Here is a 6,605-nt window from a genome sequence, read left to right as displayed (position 1 = left end):
ACTACTCCCTCCTCGTCATGGAGATCGCCGGGATGATGAAGATGGCCACCGGTGAGGGATCCCCCCCTCCGGCAGGGTGCCGGAACAGGGTCCGGATTGGTTTTTGGTGGCTACAGAGGCTCGCGGCGGCGGAACACCCGATCTATTCTGTTCCCCGATGTTTTTAGGGTATATGGATATATATAGGTGAAAGAAGTCGGTAAGGGGAGCCACGAGGGGCCCACGAGGGTGGGGGGCGCGCCCAGGGGGGGCAGGCGCGCCTCCCTGCCTCGTGGCCACCTCGAAGCTTCCCTGACTTCAACTCCAAGTCTCCTGGATCATGTTTATTCCAAAAATCACGCTCCCGAAGGTTTCATTCCGTTTGGACTCCGTTTGATATTCCTTTTCTACGAAACACTGAAACAGGGGAAAAAAAAGAAACTGGCACTGGGCTCTGGGTTAATAGGTTAGTCCCAAAAATCATATAAAAGTGCATATTAAAGCCCATTAAACATCCAAGATGGATAATATAATAGCATGAATACTTCATAAATTATAGATACGTTAGAGACGTATCAGCATCCCCAAGCTTAATTCCTGCTCGTCCTCGAGTAGGTAAATGATAAAAGAAATAATTTATGAAGTGTGAATGCTAGCAGGTGCATAAGTTTGATCAATGATAATTTCAATCACCTTTTCTAGCATCATTATATGTCATAACAGTAGCTCAACTCATAGAAATTTTCATGATCAAGTAACAAGCTATTCACATGCTAAAGTATAGATCATAAACTTTCTTGAAAACTAACAAACTATGTTCTCAGTCATCAAACAATTGCAATTCATCTTATTTTCAGGAAGAGTCTATGTCAGAGCTTTGATTTAGCAAACTCCACATACTCAACTATCTTTTAGTCTTTCACAATTTCTAACACTCATGCGATATTTACGGGTTCAAAGTTTTAATCAGACACAGAGAAAGATAGGGGCTTATAGATTCGCCTCCCAACCTTTTACCTCAAGGGTAATGTCAACAATAATAGTCCATGATGCCTTACATCCAATTGGATATATATATATATATATATATATATATATATATATATATATATATATATATATCAGAATCTTTCCAACACAAGGTGCTTGCCAAAGGATAAAATGTAAAAAGGAAAGGTGAAGATCACCATGACTCTTGCATAAAAGTAAAAGATAGGCCCTTCGCAGAGGGAAGCAGAGGTTGCCATGCGCTTTTATAGTTGGATGCACAAAATCTTAATGCGAGGGAACGTCACTTTATATTGCCACTTGTGATAGGGGCCTTTATTATGCAGTCCCTCGCTTTTATTTCTTCCATATCACAAGACGTATAAAGCTTATTTTCTCCACACTAAAAGACCATACATATTTAAAGAGCAATTTTTATTGCATGCACCGATGACAACTTACTTGAAGGATCTTACTCAATCCATAGGTAGGTATGGTGGACTCTCATGGCAGTACTGGTTGAAGGGATGTTTGGAAGCACAAGTAGTATCTCTACTTGGTGCAAGGAATTTGGCTAGCATGAGGGGGAAAGGCAAGCTCAACGTGTTGGGCTATCCATGACAATATACTTTATTTCAGATATAAGAAAACATAACCCATTACGTTGTCTTCCTTGTCCAACATCAACCTTTTAGCATGTCATATTTAATGAGTGCTCACAATTACAAAAGATGTCCAAGGTAGTATATTTATATGTGAAATCTCTCTTCCTTCAATATTCTTTCATGAATTGTTTAAGTGACCAATACAATGTTTGCTAACCTTCAATAAATTTACCACCTCTACTTCTTATATGTAAAGTCATTACTCCCCATGGGATAAGCATATGAAACATATATAATTTCAGATTTATGACATTCAAATCATTCAATTATTTACTCATAAGATATAAGTGAAGCACACGAGTAAATGACCAACTACTCCAAAAAGATATAAGTGAAGATCAGTGAGTAGTTAAATAATTATTTAGCTATGTGAAGACTCTCTCTCATTTAAGAATTTCAGATCTTGATACTTTATTCAAACAGCAAGCAAAACTAAAGAAAATAAAATGACGCTCCAAGCAAAACACATATCATGTGGTGAATAAAAATATAGCTCCAAGTAAAGTTACTGATGAACAAATACGAAAGAGGGGATGCCTTCCGGGGCATCCCCAAGCTTAGACGCTTGGTTATCCTTGAATATTACCCTGGGGTGCCTTGGGCATCCCCAAGCTTAGGCTCTTGCCACTCCTTATTCCATAGACCATCGAATCTTCACCCAAAACTTGAAAACTTCACAACACAAAACTTAACAGAAGATCTTGTGAGCTCCGTTAGCGAAAGCAAACAACGCACGAAAAACAGAATCTGTCAAAAACAGAACAGTCTGTAGTAATCTGTAACTAATGCAAACTTCTGGAACTCAAAAAATTCTACCAAAATAGGACGACCTAGATAATTTGATTATTTATCTGCTGCAATTGGAATCAGTATTTTATCACGTTCTGGTGATTTTAAACAATTGTTTTCGTGAACAGAAAGTTTCTGGAATTTTCAGCAAGATCAAATAACTATCATCCAAGAAGATCCTATAGGTCTTACTTGGCACAAACACTAATTAAAACATAAAACCACATCTAACCAGAGGCTAGATCAATTATTTATTTCTAAACAGAACCAAAAAGCAACAAACTAAAATAAAATTGGGTTGCCTCCCAACAAGCGCTATCGTTTAACGCCCCTAGCCAGGCATGATGATTTCAATGATGCTCACATAAAGATAAGAATGAAATGCAAAGAGAGCATCATGAAGCATATTAATAACACATTTAAGTCTAACCCACACCCTATGCATAGGGATTTTGTGAGCAAATAATTTATGGGAACAATAATCAACTAGCATAGGAAGGCAAAACAAGCATAGCTTCAAGATTTTCAACACATAGAGAGGAAACTTGATATTATTGCAATTCCTACAAGCATATATTCCTCCCTCATAATAATTTTCAGTAGCATCATGAATGAATTCAACAATATAACCAGCACCTAAAGCATTCTTTTCATGATCTACAAGCATAGAAATTTTATTACTCTCCACATAAGCAAAATTCTTCTCATTCATAGTGGTGGGAGGAAACTCAACAAAATAACTATCATGTGAAGCATAGTCCAATTGAAAATTAAAATCATGATGACAATTTTCATGGTTATCTTTATTCTTTATAGCATACGTGTCATCACAATAATCATCATAAATATGAGGCATGCTTTCATCATAATAAATTTGCTCATCAAAACTTGGGGGACTAAACATATCATCTTCATCAAACATAGCATCCCCAAGCTTGTGGCTTTGCATATCATTAGCTCCATGGGTATTCAAATAATTCATACTAACAACATTGCAATCATACTCATCATTCACATATCTTATGCCAAGCATTCTATGTAATTCTTCTTCTAGTACTTGAGCACAATTTTCCTTCCCATCATTTTCACGAAAGACATTAAAAAGATGAAGCATATGAGGAACCCTTAATTCCATTTTTTGTAGTTTTCTTTTATAGACTAAACTAGTGATAAAACAAGAAACAAAAAGATTCGATTGCAAGATCTAAAGATATAACTTCAAGCACTCACCTCCCCAGCAACGGCGCCAGAAAAGAGCTTGATGTCTACTACACAACCTTCTTCTTGTAGACGTTGTTGGGCCTCCAAGTGCAGAGGTTTGTAGGATAGTAGCAAATTTCCCTCAAGTGGATGACCTAAGGTTTATCAATCCGTGGGAGGTGTAGGATGAAGATGGTCTCTCTCAAACAACCGTACAACCAAATAACAAAGAGTCTCTTGTGTCCCCAACACACCCAATACAATGGTAAATTGTATTGGTGCACTAGTTCGGCGAAGAGATGGTGATACAAGTGCAATATGGATGGTAGATATAGGTTTTTGTAATGCTAGGAAACAAGGCCTAGGGTTCATACTTTCACTAGTGCAAGTTCTCTCAACAATAATAACATAACTGGATCATATAACTATCCCTCAACATGCAACAAAGAGTCACTCCAAAGTCATTAATAGTGAAGAACAAACGAAGAGATTATGGTAGGGTACGAAACCACCTCAAAGTTACTCTTTCGGATCGATCTATTCAAGAGTCCGTAGTAAAATAACCAAATAACCCGAAGCTATTCTTTCCGTTCGATCTATTATAGAGTTCGTACTAGAATAACACCTTAAGACACAAATCAACCAAAACCCTAATGTCACCTAGATACTCCAATGTCACCTCAAGTATCCGTGGGTATGATTATACGATATGCATCACACAATCTCAGATTCATCTATTTAACCAACACAAAGAACTTCAAAGAGTGCCCCAAAGTTTCTACTGGAAAGTCAAGACGAAAACGTGTGCCAACCCCTATGCATAGGTTCATGGGTGAAACCCGCAAGTTGATCACCAAAACATACATCAAGTGAATCAATAGAATACCCCATTCTCACCACGGGTATCCCACACAAGACATACATAAAGTGTTCTCAAATCCTTAAAGACTCAATCCGATAAGATAACTTCAAAGGGAAAACTCCATCCATTACAAGAGAGTAGAGGGGGAGAAACATCATAAGATCCAACTATAATAGCAAAGCTCGCGATACATCAAGATCGTACCACCTCAAGAACACGAGAGAGAGAGAGAGAGAGATCAAAAAAATAGCTACTAGTACATACCCTCAGCCCCGAGGGTGAAGTACTCCCTCCTCGTCATGGAGATCGCCGGGATGATGAAGATGGCCACCGGTGAGGGATCCCCCCCTCCGGCAGGGTGCCGGAACAGGGTCCCGATTGGTTTTTGGTGGCTACAGAGGCTTGCGGCGTCGGAACTCCCGATCTATTCTGTTCCCCGATGTTTTTAGGGTATATGGATATATATTGGCGAAAGAAGTCGGTAAGGGGAGCCACGAGGGGCCCACGAGGGTGGGGGGCATGCCCAGGGGGGCAGGTGCGCCTCCCTGCCTCGTGGCCACCTCGAAGCTTCCCTGACTTCAACTCCAAGTCTCCTGGATCACGTTCGTTCCAAAAATCACGCTCCCGAAGGTTTCATTCCGTTTGGACTCCATTTGATATTCCTTTTCTGCGAAACACTGAAACAAGGGAAAAAACAGAAACTGGCACTGGGCTCTGGGTTAATAGGTTAGTCCCAAAAATCATATAAAAGTGCATATTAAAGCCCATTAAATATCCAAGATGGATAATATAATAGCATGAATACTTCATAAATTATAGATACATTGGAGACGTATCAATGCCATGTGTGGTGAGGAGAGTACGAACAGCGAGGTTGTCGAACTCCTTCCCGTTATCTATCTGGAACGCGAGAATGGGACGACCAAACTGCGTAAGAACATAAGAGTAGAAGGCGGCGAGAGTGGATATAACAGCCGACTTGCGACGCAATAGGAAGGTCCACACATAATGCGAAAAATCATCAAGTATGACAAGATAATAAAGATAGCCCATATTACTTGCAATAGGAGAGGTCCAAACATCACTATGAATTAACTCAAACGGATACGATGCAACATGAGAAGAAGCCCTAAACGGGAGACGAGCATGTTTGCCGAGACGACATGCATGACACGAGTGATCCTCGTTCTTATTACACGTGAGAGAAAAACTCCGAAGTATATGACGAAGGGTGGCGGGATTGGGATGACCCAAGCGAGCGTGCCAAAGATCCACTCCGGTGGCAAGAGCGACAGGGGCGGCAGAGGTAGTGGAGGTGGCGGAGTGAACCGGGTAGAGCTCGTCGGGGCTGTCACATCGGTGGAGTACCATCCGGGTGCGAGCATCCTTAACAAAAAAACCACATTCGTCAAACTCAACGGTAACATGATTTTCACGTGTAAGAGAACGAACAGAAACAAGATTTTTAATAAGCTCAGGAGAAACTAAGACATTAGACATGGATATAGGAGTGGAATTAGACGGAAAATATGCATGTCCTATGTGAGTGATGGGAAGGGAGGAACCGTCACCGACGGTGATCCGGGCGGAAGTGTGAACGGGATGGGAGGTGTGGAGATTACCAGGATAGGCAGCCATATGCGCGGTAGCTCCAGTGTCCATATACCAGTCGCCGCCGCCGGTGTAGGTGGACGGTGAGGGGGCGGTGTGAAGAGCCGCCAGAAGAGCCGGGTCCCACGGCGCCGGCAGGAGAGACTGCTGCGGGGCCGTCAGAGGCAGCAGCGGCAGCCCGCCTGGCTGCGGCTGCTGGCCGTAAGAGAGAGGCCCATAGGGTGCTGCATAGGGCTGCGGCGCGGCGTAGAACGCCTGGTGCGACGGTGGCCGAGCGCCGAGAATACCTGGGGCAGGGGCACGGGGAACCGGCATGGAGTAGGCGTGCACAACGCTGGACCATGCGTTCTGGCCGGCGTACCACGGGGTCGGCTGGTAGGCCTGCTGCGGTGGGCAGGGTGCTCCTCCCTGAGCGCCCGCACCCCCCTGCTTGCGGCCGCCGCGACGCCCCCCCATTGGCCGTCTTCTGGGGCGGCGGGAAGGGAGCGGCCGGAGCGGGCGGGAAAGCGGGC

Source organism: Triticum aestivum, chromosome 7D, assembly GCF_018294505.1.
Source record: "Triticum aestivum cultivar Chinese Spring chromosome 7D, IWGSC CS RefSeq v2.1, whole genome shotgun sequence".
In the NCBI taxonomy this organism is placed as follows: Eukaryota; Viridiplantae; Streptophyta; class Magnoliopsida; order Poales; family Poaceae; genus Triticum; species Triticum aestivum.
This window is presented reverse-complemented; position numbering follows the sequence as displayed.